The following is a 14,732-nucleotide window of genomic DNA, read 5'->3' as shown; positions in this document are numbered from 1 at the left end:
CTGTGAACAGAGAGGGATCACACATGATAAGGAAAGTCAGTGCTGATACAGGAGAAATATCCTACTGCTAACAGAAATCTTAGTGTTGGATCATACTCTGCCTGCAGCCTGAATCTAAACAGACAGATTAAAGGTCAAAATAGGAGACTAAAAGTGGAAAAATAACATTTCTGGGTAAGCTGCTAAAAACCTTTATCAAGAGTGGCTCAAGGTTGTTCCCATAAAAAACCTCTGGTGGAATCCAGACTGTTGGAAATCTTCAAGCTGATGTTTGAAAAATACCAGCCAGTGAGAATCCAGAAAGCCGAGTCCTTTGGAAGGAATTTGTTAAATGCTGAAGTTCTCACCCCTTTCCTCCCCGTCCTCACCCACACCATGGATTTACTGCATCAGGTCTTTAGGATTCATCTCCCTGTTCGAAGCCACAGCCTGTCTCCATTTGGGTAAAAATAAACCAATTTATTGTCTTTTACGAAGCACCAACATCTGGCAGAACAGACACTGCTGTGTGTTGTGCTGCAGCTTTCTCACGTGGTGCTGTCTCACCCTTCCCTGAGCTGCAGAGAAGTTTGGTAACACATAAAATCCCCCCCTGAAACTCTGATGAGACCCTTCTGAGCTGTGCCCAGTCCGTCCCTGCAGCTGCCTAATGACACTGAATCGCTTTAGAACTCAGAAGAAAATTGTGTTAACTGTGTTATAAAAGAAGACTTTGCAAAGTGTAGAAGCCTGACTTGCTTTCTGCAGCATTTACTGTCTTTTTTAAATTTCAAGTGAATAGTTCTTCTGACAAACGTGAAAGAAATGTGTTTATGACATGATGATCTCAGTTCTCAGATACCTCAATCCTGGAATGTGTCATCACTTTTTACTCAAGTGTAGCTTTTGTTATAAGTTTCCCTCATTCTAGTTTTAATGAAAATTTAAGAATGGAAGGAAAATATAATCCAGATGCTTAATTATGGCATAAGCCTAATCAAGTTTATGCATAACAAAAATGTCAAGGCTTGTATATTCTGCTAGAAACTCTCACTTTTAAGCAATGCAATTAATTATAGTTGAATATCCTGGAGGTTTATTGCTTCAGATAAAAGCATTCCCAGCACCTTCTTTACTATTATTTCTAGAAGAAAAACAATGTAAAATAAAGATAATTGAAGTATCTCTGACAGACAGGTTGTATTTTTTTTAAGGAGCTGTGTGGCTTTAACAAAGAAGTTCCTTAAAAAAAGTTATGAGTAACTACTTTGCACACAAAATTTTGGTTTATGTCAGCCTAAGTCATAATTTACTTTATTCTGTGCCTTTAAATATAACATTGTGCATTTACATTGGTGACCTGGATGCCAGTTTAATTATCCAATGTCAGCTTCTGTAAGACTGATAAAACTATTAAAACAGAAATTCAGTACTAGGTTGGAATAGTGCTACTAAAATTGAGAAACAGCCCTTTAGTTCTGTCAGCAAAACTGGCACAGCTGAATTTCCTTCCTCTGTGGAAGGTGTTTGGTGCAAGGATTGCTGGATGGAGCCGTATTATGAACACACACAGAGCTGAATCTGAGGGCTGTGCCTTCAAGAGTTGTAGGAAGCTGGCTATTTTATTGTGTTTAGGATTTGTCACTAATTTGATTGACTGCTGTATGCATCTTGTGGAAGAGAAAAAAAAAAAACCCACATTAAAATGTTTCACTTAAATAAAAGCCCCCAGCAAATTGCTTTGCTCACAGAGCTGTTTGCATGAGAAAGGAGCAAGGACATAAGAAGTTTTTCAGACTCCTGGCATATGTTTTCTTGATAAAATGTGTAATTCCCTGTTACTCATTGTGCATTTTTGTCATCGTGTCTGGCTGTAAGAAACTCACCTTGATTTTTAGCAGCTTGATTTTAAAACAATGTGTTTTTCCAACAGTCAGATTTAGCACTGGTTTCTTATGAAGCAGCTTTTATTTTGTTTAATCAATGATATTGATTTCCTTTTAAATATAAAGATTTCACAGTTCAATACTGGATGCAGTAAAAGTGTTTTAAAGATGAAGCGACTGGTAGGTTTGTTAAGGTCTTCTCTCAATAAATCCCCCTTTGTTTAGCAATTTTGTTTAGAATAAATCTTTAAGAATTAGATGGTTTTGATCCTTAATAGTGAAAGTTTCTTATACGTTACAAAAAAGGTTTTATCAGTGTTCAAGACTCCCTATATACATTGTGGATTGTTTTTTCTAATTGCTGCTTATTTAATTAAAATACCATCATATAGATTTATTTTTATGTGCTCATCAACAGGTCCTAATCTTCTCCTCTTTACCCTGAGTTGCAATTTGTTGTATTCGTGGGCCTGTGGGGTGTACAAATACTTCTTAGAGTGATTTAGGTTATGGAATCTGGCTCATTTCTCCGTGTATAAATAAAGATATTAGGATGAGGAGTGTGGCTCCTGCCAGGCTAGGCTGGACCAAGTGTATGTGTTGCTTTCTGTTGTGGGTTCTTTAATTTTTTGTTGGCTTTATTTTCTAAAATCTCTGTGCTTCTTTGGATTTGCTTCTCCTGTTCTTTTAAAATATTCCCTCTTTCCTTATTTCCATTCTTGAGGGAATGACAAACAATTAAGAGCCTATGAACAAAGAACAATTCAGAGCTTCTCCTTGCTCACTTTTCTGAATCTTTTCCTTGAAAATGTTGGAAGAAAAGTCTAAAGCAAACTCCAAACCTGTCCTCTAACTATGTGTTAAATGTTTTCATTCAGAGTATTTAAAATTATTAATAAATAAGAATGCATTCTGATCCACCCCATTTCTCATCACTTTCTAGCTTTCCATGAAGTTTTTCCTGCAGTAAAAGAAGCCAAAAGTGAGAAAATATCTTTACACTCTACCTGTTTCAATTTGTTACAACTTTCTTCAAAGAATTTAAGAAATGTTGGACAGTGGGAGTGATGAGGGGAATCTGTTCCCCAAATAACTCCTCTTTTCCTATGGAGGAAATTGAAAAGACCCAAGTTTTTATTTCAAATTATCAGGTTGGAATCCAGCTGAAAGAAGAATGGCCGTTTCAGTCTGGAGCGAAACTTTTGAGAAACCTTTAATGGGAAATTTCTGAATGGATTTTGAACACCAAAAAAGAAAGATAAGAAAGAGAAGGCGAAGTATTTGACCATCTGCAGCATGAAATATTGAAGTTTGATCTTTTTATCCTCTCTGTAAAGGCTGATGTCTCCTGGGGTGAAGGGTTTCTCAGCTTCTCCTCACTGCTCCTGTGTGCTGCTTTTGGCTGAGCACAGAAGGCTGGAAAGCTGCTGAGACTCCTTCTTAAAAACATTAGTATTTCTTCAATGCAATTAATGCTTTCACACACTGTTCACACCTAATAGAAAAGATGTGCAAGCTTGCCACAATAGGTGAGATGCATCTATTTGTAGCAGCCAAAAATATCCCAATTTATTTCTCAGCTACTCAACAGAGCACCAAAAAAAAAAGCATCATTAAGAAACCAAAAAACCCCTTTCCAAACACTTGAATGAATCCCTCCTACACAGAGGGGTGGGTTAGCTGGGGAACCAGAGACACAACAATCTTGCTCTGGTGCCATGCAAAGGGGTAGAATTCAGGATGGGAGAATTAAGGAAAACAACTTGAACTGATAGATAGGGAATTATGCTGCTACATAACATGAAACATTTAAACTCCAAATGATACTTTCAGCATAAAAAAAAATAATTAAAAAATCTGTTTCTGGCAGAGTAAGATACTAAGGAATTATCCTGACAACATGAATTACTGCCTATTTTTGCTGGAGATAAGGCAGGACAGGTCCAGGCCCACAGGTTATCACCCTTTCCCTTGGAGATATTTGTCTTTGCTCAATAGGCTTCCTCCCAGTCCTTCTTCTCCGTGCTGTCCTATTTAGAGCTGATTATACTCCTCTGAGAATCTCTAAAAAAAGCTGTCAGCAAGACATGAAGTGGGAGTTGGAAATGTTGTCTCTGCACGCTCCATGAGCTGGGAATATCTTGGAGTGTGCCCGTGAGTGAGGGCTGAGCGTTCGGTCCCGGGGATCACGACACACCCGGAGCTCACAGTGAAGTCCCAGGGAGAGTGGCACATCCTGATGGGAACAGTTAAACCTCACTCCTCTCACACTGAGTGTTCTGCCTGTTTTTCATGAGTTCAGTGAAGCTACAGGGATTTCCCCCACCTGGGAATACACACTGTTGTGCAGTCTCAGGAGAGAGCAAGATCCCAGAGCTCAGGATTTTAACTCTCTGTTCATGCTCGTGGCTTCACGTCCTTCCACATTGTCATGAGACCCTCAAAGTTGCCTTTCCAACACATCAAACCCTATTAATGTTGTCTCTGTAGCATAACACCTTTGATATCCTATAATGCAATAAAAGTCAGCTGCTCTGCATTTGACATCTGAATTGTATTAAGAAAGTAAAATCATTATAAAATGAATACTGTGAGACTCCAGTGCTCTGGATGATTCCCCACTGAAGGCTGCCCATGTGCCACTGAGGCCAAGGAGAAAAAAAAGGCATCATAAATGCCATAAAGGGATTATTTTTTTTCCCATGGTCACAGTGTTGAAATACAAGCAAATTCTTATTTACTTTGTTCAGAGCCACAATTAGTGAAAATCAAAGTGTCTGCAAGGGTATTTTATACTGGAAATTATTGGGTAATTAACCTTAATGCACCCTGCTCAGAATCTCCAGCTTTCCAGCATAGTTGAGAACATCCTTCAAATGCAACAATACATAGGACTGCATCACTGCTTAATTATAAATAAAATGAACCTCTAATGAACTCAGAGGATTTGGATTATACTGATGGAAAGTGTGCAAGAGGAAGAGAGAAAAAGAGAGAACGAAATCACCTTTCTTCAGAGTAGAAAGACAAAGATTTATATCACAAGGATGTAAATAAAAGAGTATCCGAATAAAGGATGATTTACTTGCAAACTTTTATTTTATAACATTTATTGTCCTCCACAAGGGATTGTGTTTGTTCTCTTTCACAACCAAAACTGTTTTATGTTTATAAAAAAAGGAATGATAAATGAACAAACTAGATTACCTATAAATAAAATTGATACTGTTGGAATTACATCAGGATTGCTCATTTCTGGTTTTATGGCAGAAGTGGATCCCAGCAATGGGAGAGATCATAAGACCAAAACTGGTGCTTTCTCTTGTATTTTCAGAGTGAAGTGGGATCATCTTGAAGGCTCCACAGAGGCTCCTGCTTCCCAACAGATGGAGTTTGCAGGAAGCAACTGAGACTGCTTAGACTTCCCACAGAGTGGTGATGTTCCCCTGGGAGCTCTAAATATTTTCCACCTAAGAATACCGTCTTCAACAGGAGAAAGACAATATTGATTACTGGATCCTGTAGATACATGTATTAAATAAAATGCTATTTAATGTTTTATATTAAATATCATCATTATTTTTATGGAGGACATGAAGGGGAAAGACACTTTAAATTGCTGCTACCTGTAGAAACCTGATGTAGGTTTGATGCTCTGTGGTTGCAGAACACAATTCCCCATCAGAACACATAGGCAGGACAGCTCAAAGCAGCTTCACTGGAAGCAAATTTCCCCTTCCTGCAGCAAGATGGGGCTTTTCCTGCAGCATATTTCCCTTTACATTCTCCAGCTGTGATATTTGGAGCACTAGACAGGCTGGTGATGCAGAATATCCCACAAGGGATGACATCCATAGGACAAAAAGTGCTACAGAGGAGATGGGACAAGCTCTAGATTAGGCAGCAGGTCCCTGTCACAGGCAGAGTACAGGAGAGCAGACCCCAATTCTCTCATCTTAAGCACCTGCTCCACCCCGTCTATGAAAAATCTCCTCCAGCCTTGTCAAAATGAATGTGTTCCCTTTTGGCTTCAGCCTTGCAGTTGTTAGCAGAAAATAGCTAAATTATAACTTACTCCCTAAATAATATTAACATGAGAACAGCATTGTTTTCACAGCAAGGGAAATTGCTGTGACATTGTATTTGTGTGCAGAAAAGAAACGAAAAAGGAAAAGGACACATCTAGGAGCATATTGCTGGTTATGTGAGTGTTTCAAAAAGCAGCTCTGGGTTGTTTTTGTCTTGTCTGAAAGGGAGGAAGGAGGAACAGGTCTGATGACACAAATGAGATCTGTCATTAAATTGATGCATTAAAATAATACTTCAAGATTTCTGTGTGCATGAAAAGAACTGAAAGGGCTATTTGTCTCTCCATGGGTGTGAATAACTACTATTGACATTAATGTGATGGGTCTGATTTATGTTGAGCACAGCTCAAGGGAGGAGGTTCGTTTACGCTGAGTAAAAGTGGTGAAGCTCATTGGAGGAATATGAACGACCTGAGTGAGGCTTTTAAATTCAGCACAAACCCCCAGCTCCTGTGTGGTGTTAGCACTGATGTGCTGTATTAGCTCTCCAAAGGCAGGAGAGGACTCAGACTTCTTAAAACAAGGGACTTGTGGCTTCATTTCCCCCCTGTGAGAGCGTGTTCATATGCAAGGAGCGCAGTGTACAAGAAAAGAGAGGGAAACAAGCCTTTATATGGTAGATTATTCATCTCCTGTATTGCAGCTTTCTACCCTTTGCTGGCATAAAACATGACTGCAAATATTGCACAGCCCAGGCTTGAAAAATAGACTAAATAACTTTTATAAAAGTCAGCACTGAGAAACAGAAAGGATTAGGGATAAGAGTCAGGGCTGTTGGGGGTGGACCTGCTCTGGACAAGGATGATGTTGCCCTACATGGCAAGAAGAGGAATGAGGGCAGAAGGGAAGAAGGCTCCCATTTTCAGTGGAAATTTTGTTTGAAGGTCCAGGAATCTTCCAGTTTCCAAGAGGAGGAAAGATGGGGCGAAGGAGTTTTGCCCCCCTATCCTGGCTGAGCAGAGTGGAATCCCGGATTAAGGACAGAGGCAGATTGGGATAAATTTCTATTTCTCACACTTCCAAACTGGTGCAAACAAGCAAAGCTCCTCCAACCATGCAGGAAATCTCTTAGGGCTCAATACAAAGTGATCATTTTCCTCTGTCTTTTCACTTCTCACTAAAATCCAAACCCAACAAGCAGAAGCACCTTGTGAGTCACAGCTTTAAAAATGGTTTGTTACAAAATACCAACTTTAAAAGCTGAGCAGTGTAGGTCTGATCCATACACTGGCCTGGGATTTGCATCAGAGGGCAAGAAAGAAGGAAAGAGACTTTTTCCTTGTGATCTTGATCCAGAGTCAGCTGGATTTTTGCTCTGCACACCATCTTTCCCCTCTTTTAGACCTTGGTATCTCAGGTGCTTAAGCATCACCTTCAGTATCAGACACAGTCTCCTCCCACCTCTGAGGGGAGCAGCTTTGTCCACCTGAGGATCCCCCACAAACAGTTTCACTTCTAGAATTGCTGCACCAAGAACGGGAGCTAATATATAATTTAAGGGTAAACAGGCAGAGGTTTACAACTGCCAGGGTGTGCAGCTCCAACACTCACGTCATTTTACATCTATGGAACATCTAAATTTGGTTTGCTTTATTTATTAGTTTGATATTCAGAGGTCAGTGACTTTTAGCACATACCCTTTTTTTTACTTGCAAATGAGTTGTGGTTAAAAATGTCCATATGACAGTTCAGCAGGAATGTATTCTATTTTATACAAACACTAGATTGCAAATCAATCCAAGAGGGACAAAACAAGGAGCACAGTAGCCATCACCGAGATGCCTCACACAGAAAAAAAGAGCTACAGAACCTTGAAAATAAACCATGCAAATTGCTGAGAATAATCACCATTTCTCGTTTGCTTATAATTATAATTTAATTATGAACCCAATCTTGCTACAATTTTTTAAAGTAGGTAGTTAGCATTAAAATAGCTTTTGTCCAATTATCTGCTATTGAGCTTCCTCATTATACAGCAATTGCTACACAAATGTTCCTGTTGTTTAAACATAATTTTTGCCACTTGCAGATTTCACTTGTAATCTAATAAAACAAACCATTTGATCCAGGATCAATGGTCCTGTTTTACACACCAGTTTCCAAGAAACTATTGCTAAATATTTGATATAATTGTTAAATATTTGATATAATACATACTGACAGAGAAGCCTTTTATTCTTTCCTCTTGCAGGCAAATTGACAAATAGTAGCATTTTGCTATTTAATAGGCTTGCCCACCCTCATAAAAATCCTTCTTAAAATAAAATCTATTTAATAAATCAGAGGTTCACCACATCTGAGGTCTCTTACTCCTGAGTTAAATTTCTCTCCTGGCTGAGCAGAGGGGAATACTGGATTAAGGACAGAGGCAGATTGGAATAAATGATCACAATTTCATGCTCTTTCCCAGCTGGTGCAAAGTGTTGACTTCAGCAGAACCAGGGCAATTTGTGCCATTTGAGGATCTGCCACCATATCCTAAAAAAGACACAAATTCCTGCCCCTCATCGTGGTCAGAACCAGCCCATGGCACAGGTTAAACCACAGGGACCCCAAAGCCAGCAGCAGATACTCCTCTGTGGGAAACTTTGTGGAGCAGAAAATGTCCTGGTAGGTAACTTAATGGAATCAATATGTAAAAAAATGACATTACATTTCTTGTGGATGCTGTGAGGATAATATTGTGTAAGGACTTTCCCATGATTACATATTGACTCTGTCACAATATGATGGAGAAAACTCTTCCATTTGAGTTCACTGAGAGAAAGGGGAGGAGGTAGGACGTGGGTTTTTCTCATCAGGCTTTGCTGAGCAGTCCCTGATTTGTCATTGTGTGTATGGAAATGGCTCTGGACAATTTCAGAAGGTGGCAGGAGGTGCATCTTCTGAGCAAAAAGGAGGAAGACGTGCTTTCACAAAGAAAATCAGAACATACCAGGGGATTTTTGGGGGGACAGTTGTGAGCACTTTTTAAAATGAGGTGCCATTTGCTGTGAGTGCAGCTCTGGCATCTGCAGTGGCCCCGGGGGCACTGACTGGCTCTGCCCCTGTGCTGGGCTGTCAGAGGAGCCTGAGCTGCACCAGAAACTCCTCCTGCCTTCCCATTCCCTCAGCTGTGCTGGGAGAGGAGCCTGGCTGGGCTCCCAGACATGCAGCAGGTCTGTGGGAAGAGCCAGGTCACCTGCGACAGCGAACTCTGCCAACTCCATCCTATTTGCAAGCAGAGGGAGGAGGGAAGGACCAGTTTTCCATGTGGCTCCTCAGGCTTCCTTCTCTCCACACACCGACATGCAGAGGGATCTGCCAGCACTGCAAAGATTAAAGCAAATTGATTTAGCCATTAAAAAAATAAGAAAAGCTCTCGGTGCTGCATCAGCTGTAGCTTGGAGGAGAGTTCAGGTTGGCTCTAGAAAATTTATTAAATTGTTGGAGTCCACAGAGATGAACTTACAAAAACTCAGTGGTTGATCTATTTTAGTGTTTTTGAGGAGCTGGAGAGTGTTAATCTCCTGAAGTACCAGCAAAGAATTTGGAGAGGTTTTTATACAACCACAGTTCTGCTTGGCAAGATGGTTAATACTGATGATATAGTTCTATAATTTTCTTTAATCCAACCTATGAAAAACATGATTATCCCGGACCCAGACTGAGCCACTTCCTTTGATTTCCTAGAGGGGAGCTGGAATTGCTCCTAAATTCCACTGAGATAAATCAGAGAACAAATCTTTTAAATTTTGAATGAAAATGCTCTACATTGAATATGTTTACATTTAACAGAAATAAAATAAACCCATGAACATACTAAATTGGGGCAAATAAACCTCAGTGAATAATAGGTAAATCTTTGAAGTGAGTGTCCCAGTCAGGTTTTATATCTGTTTACACTGGTAAATTATTATTAAGTTATTTATAATTGCAGTGATTTGATGACAGAGCTTTTAAGCATTCTGAAAAAAAGACAAAATACTAAAAAAAAAAAAAAAAAGAAGATTTTTCATTATTCTGAACTATTTTCTATTAATAATTTCACACTGTACAAAGGTAGCTGGGCAAGGAATCCACAGCTGGTAAACAGACATACTTTCCTTTTCCATTAGGAGAAAATATGTAGCTGTTACATAGCATCTGTATTCTGAAAGCCATAGTAACACCCACAGAAACTTCACTGCCATGTCAGTAAACACAGGACTGTTATTTCAACAGCATTATAAAATTTGAACAGCTGGGATGCAAGTAGGTGTGAGCCCGTGGGTCCCTAATTCCTTACATACTTGATTCACACTTGAAAAATGGAATACAAGCAGAGATTTCTTTACCACCTGCATCTTTAGGCACTTTTAATACATTGCACTCTAAAAAGCCCCAAAGAGAAAAGCTCTTTCTTTCGTAGTTCCCATTGTGAGCACAAATGGTTTTCCCCTGGATTGATACCTTTGGGATACAATTACCCTGGTATCTCGTGGGTTTGTTTAAACAATGTGTTCAGTGAACCCCTCTGGTCTCCAGGAGAAAGCAGGGCTGGAAGAAATTAGAAGGCAGGAAAAGCATCAAAATTAGAGAGAGCAGCTCATCTATGGATGATGAATATCCACTCCTGGATCCACCTTGAGCACTGCAAAGCATGGCCTTGACTCTGATTGTCTGAATAAATGACCACCACGAGGTTTTTGCTTCAGGAATAGCTCCAGCCATTTTATAATTTGTATTACAAGTAAACAAAACAGAATAATATGGTTCTTCCCACAACTTTGAAAAATGTACAGCTGGAAACTTTTTGGGGATGAAATATATAAGACCTATAAAAGGAATCTTACAGATATGAGGCAATGTTGCACAATTTACAGATCAGTCACAGGCCCCAGATTAGATAATTCAAGACTGATTTCTGTGAAGTTTAGTTATGCAGTTCACAAAATACATGTGCAATTTGTTTCCTAAACTGATTAAGCAATTCCCATGTCTGTGCATCCCAATCAGCTAATTGCAGACCTAAACAGCCATTTGCATATTTTCTGTCACCCAGTTGCATACACAATTACCACACGTGGGAACTGGGAACAGCATTCTGTATCCTAAGAGTCTGAGAATCAAACCTCTGCAGCTCTTTCTCATCTAATTTTTGTAACACATTTCTCATTGTTATATTTTAAGTGGATATTTGCCATTCCTCATTCAGAATAAACAGTGAAAGTTTTTCACTGTAAACTGATATAATGAAGCAGACAGTTTCTGGAGTAGTTTTAGATAAATATCTCATGTAGTTAATAAAGCTAAAAGAACATTGATACAGTTATTTCTTGTCCACTGCTGATAACTGTAAAATATAAAGTTTGTGAGAAAAACTGAATATTTATGCAGGAAATTATTAGGGGAAAAAATTAATACAGCTTTCCTTTTTTCCCCTCATTCTTTTCATCTCTGTCACCTTCTCTTCCTCTACTGGACCAATTTATTTGCTTAGTCAGATTCCCTTTCTTTTTCTTAATCAATTACAAGTCATCTGTTTGCTTTATTGCCTAAAGCCTCAACTGCACCTGACACAAACTGCTGGCAGACAAAAACAAAGAGGTGGTTCCAGGCCATGATGTGGAAACAGAACTGCTCTCCTTCCTCAGGGCAAGATTTTACCCAGTGCCATCTCAGCATTAAATCTTTCTGTCTTTTTGAAACATCAATACCTTCAATAGGGAGAGTGAGATGAGCATTGGGAATGGGGGCAATTCCTGGGGTGTCTGTCGTGGCTCCCCAGGCAGAGGGTGGGACTGAGCTGGTGAGTGGGTTCACCCAAAAATGAACTGTGGTCCTTCTTGCCCTTGGTTATTACAGAAAAAAAAAAAGACCCTAATTTCCTGCTAAGGAAAAAAAACCCCAGGAGCTTTATGAGATAATTCCTCAGGTGATGGTGGAGTAACAAGTAAGATGTGCAAGTGCTGGTCCTTCCCTTCTCAACCTCCTCCCCTGTGTCCTGCACCTGATGGGATCATTCTGAGCTGTTCTGCACCTCTCCTGCATGGCACAGGAACCCCACACAATTCCACAGGGACCCAGTGCTGGGATGTTTTGTAGTGACAATGCCCACTGTGGATGTAGGTATTGTCTGCCTTTCCAACAGCAGCGAGGAGAATTGCTCTTCTCTGATATTATAAAAATGAAAAAAAAAAAGAAGATAGAGATAAAAATAACAATAAAAAAATATACAGATAGAAATGAAACTGTGTTTTTGGGCCCCTAGGGAAAGACCCAAATTTGAGATCTTGATCCATGAGTGTTGTTAAGGTGCTGGAGGTGTTACTGCGTTTTAGCATCCCCGTCACAAACACAGGCAGGAGTCAGTCCCACAATTTCCATCATCAGCCTAATGCACAAGACTCTGAATTGACATCAGTCAAAGCTGCAGGAGATTTTTCTACATTTCTAATTTTATCAATTCAGATTTTATGGATAGAAAAAACAAATGGCATCCTCTTTAAAGGGGTTACATCTCCAAGACAGAGGATGCAGAAGCCACATTAGTGCTAATGGAAGTGGTGTGTGTGCAGGCATAGCAGAATAAACACATTAAATGCTGTTAATCATCACTTAAACACAGAAATCTCTTTGAATAAGAACAGTGCTGGCAGCTCCCCTGACTACAATGGCTTGGGATGCAGAGCCAGAAATGTCTTTGCACTCTTTAATGATTTCTGAAATTATGCTATATTTTTATGGATGAAACTCTTAGCAGGTATGAACTAAGAGAAACTGCATTAACTTCTGTGGAGTGGTGCCAACTCATTCCTTAATGCAATCTGTCTCTATAGAGGAACAAGAGGTAAGATTAAATACAGTTAATATGTGAATATAAGTTTTTTCCACAGATTTGTTAAAAATAATCCTATTTTCTCACCATTTTAATGAGAAAGTAGCCTTTTGTGGTAAAAGAACTTTGATTTTTTTTTTCCAAAAAGTTTATTTTAATGTAACATAATCATATAGAATTAAGACTGTTTTAAAAAAAGCTTTCATATCTTTGAAAGTAGCTGTCATTTTGAGCGCCCTTCTTTGGCCAGAAAAGTTCCTATGGACAACTTTTACAGTTTTTCAAAGGTCCATTTAATTGAAATTACAAAATTAACCTCATGAACCTCATGAAGGAGGAAACCTCTTAAGCCAGTGCAAGAGGAGCAGGGACTTCATAACTGCTGGCAGCCTTGAATTCTGCCCAAACCCATATTCCAACAGATCACAGAATCACAGAACCAGAGGATGGTGTGGGTTGGAAAGGACCTTAAAGATCATCCAGTTCCCATGGGCAGGGACACCTTCCACTAGCCCAGGTTGCTCCAAGCTCCATCCAACCTGGCCCTGAACGCTTCCAGACACAAATATGGATTTATGTTTCTTATCAACCCTTTTGAAACAGAGAATCTTTATGTGGACAAGTGACAGGAGTGACACTGAGCTTCAGGTCCAGCTGACATCCCAGATGAGTGTCCTTTGAAAAGCTGGAGGCTTCAACATTCCTGTGGTGATGGGTAGCAAGGATCCAGAGTGTAGAGTCCAGTCCCAGGTTTTGCGTGGATTCATGGATCAAATCTGATTTCCCACCAAGGCCCAAATCTGGAGGCAGAGGTACCTTGAGTGCTGTGGGTGCTGTGCTGTGGTTCACACAGCCTGTTGGAAAAGGACAGTCTTCAAAAACCCACAGAGCCACTTCTAAAAATGCTTTTTTTTTAGTAGTTTACTTATCTACTGGAGTTGCACTTTCTCCTGGTTTCTCAGTAGTTGCTGGTCAGAATCCTTTGCAAAAGTGCCACAAAGACACAAGACACAACCACAGAGAAATTCAGCCAGCTCAACCCACACCTCATTTGCTCTTGAGCTGTTTCTGGGTGGCTTTTTTATACATGTGACAGCAAAATAACTTTGGTGCCCAATCTATGTTTTCAAACGAAAGAAATGATACTGTTTTACTATATTAATTACACTCCTCTGGGTGAAAAGTTGATACAGTAAATAATTTATCCATTCCAAAATGCGAAAGCCCAAATTACACAGACCTTTCAGAGGTTCAGAGTTCTCCAAACTTAAAATCATTAACAGGGCCAATATGAATTGATTCAGACACTGCCAGAAGAGAATAAAAATTTTGGTCTTGTGAACCACTCCTGCCATCTGGAATCATCAGCTGCCACTGAAGGAAACACATTCCCAGACAAAATGTTTGATTCAGCCTTACCACAGCCTGCCAGGCTGAGCGAGCTCCTTCCAGATGAAATATTTCTGTATTCTGTGACATGTTATCAACCTCCAGCTCTCTGAATGAAGTTCAGATCAGACTGAGACTTTGTCAAACATGGAAAAATAGACAGAGTTTCAAACTCAGCCTTTCTAAAGCAGCCCAGGACTTGTCAGTGCCAGTGCTGATGCTGCCACGTTGGCTCATCTCTAGTCTCAGAGGCTGCTCTTCTCCAAGGTCAACCCATAACAGGGCACCTTATAGGGCTTTCATAATCATCCATGGGTTTTGAGGGCTTTAATAATCATCCATGGTTTTTGAGGAAAATATACAGCCCAATGAGCTCTAGGGGTTTTTTTTCACTCAAAAGATAAGCTTAGCTACAAGATTTTTTTAATGCAGTTATCTCTGCCTAATAATCATGCATCTATAATACTAATACCACTAATAATTATTATAATAATTAAATTATGGATTAATTAGATAACAATAATAATTATTATTATGCAGCGATCTCTGTATAATAATAATTTTTATGTTTCTTTATTTCTGATGCTCTTG

The sequence above is a fragment of the Corapipo altera genome, unplaced genomic scaffold (genome assembly GCF_003945725.1).
Source record: "Corapipo altera isolate COAL_440 unplaced genomic scaffold, ASM394572v1 64, whole genome shotgun sequence".
Classification (NCBI taxonomy): Eukaryota; Metazoa; Chordata; class Aves; order Passeriformes; family Pipridae; genus Corapipo; species Corapipo altera.
Note: the sequence above shows the minus strand (reverse complement) of the source record.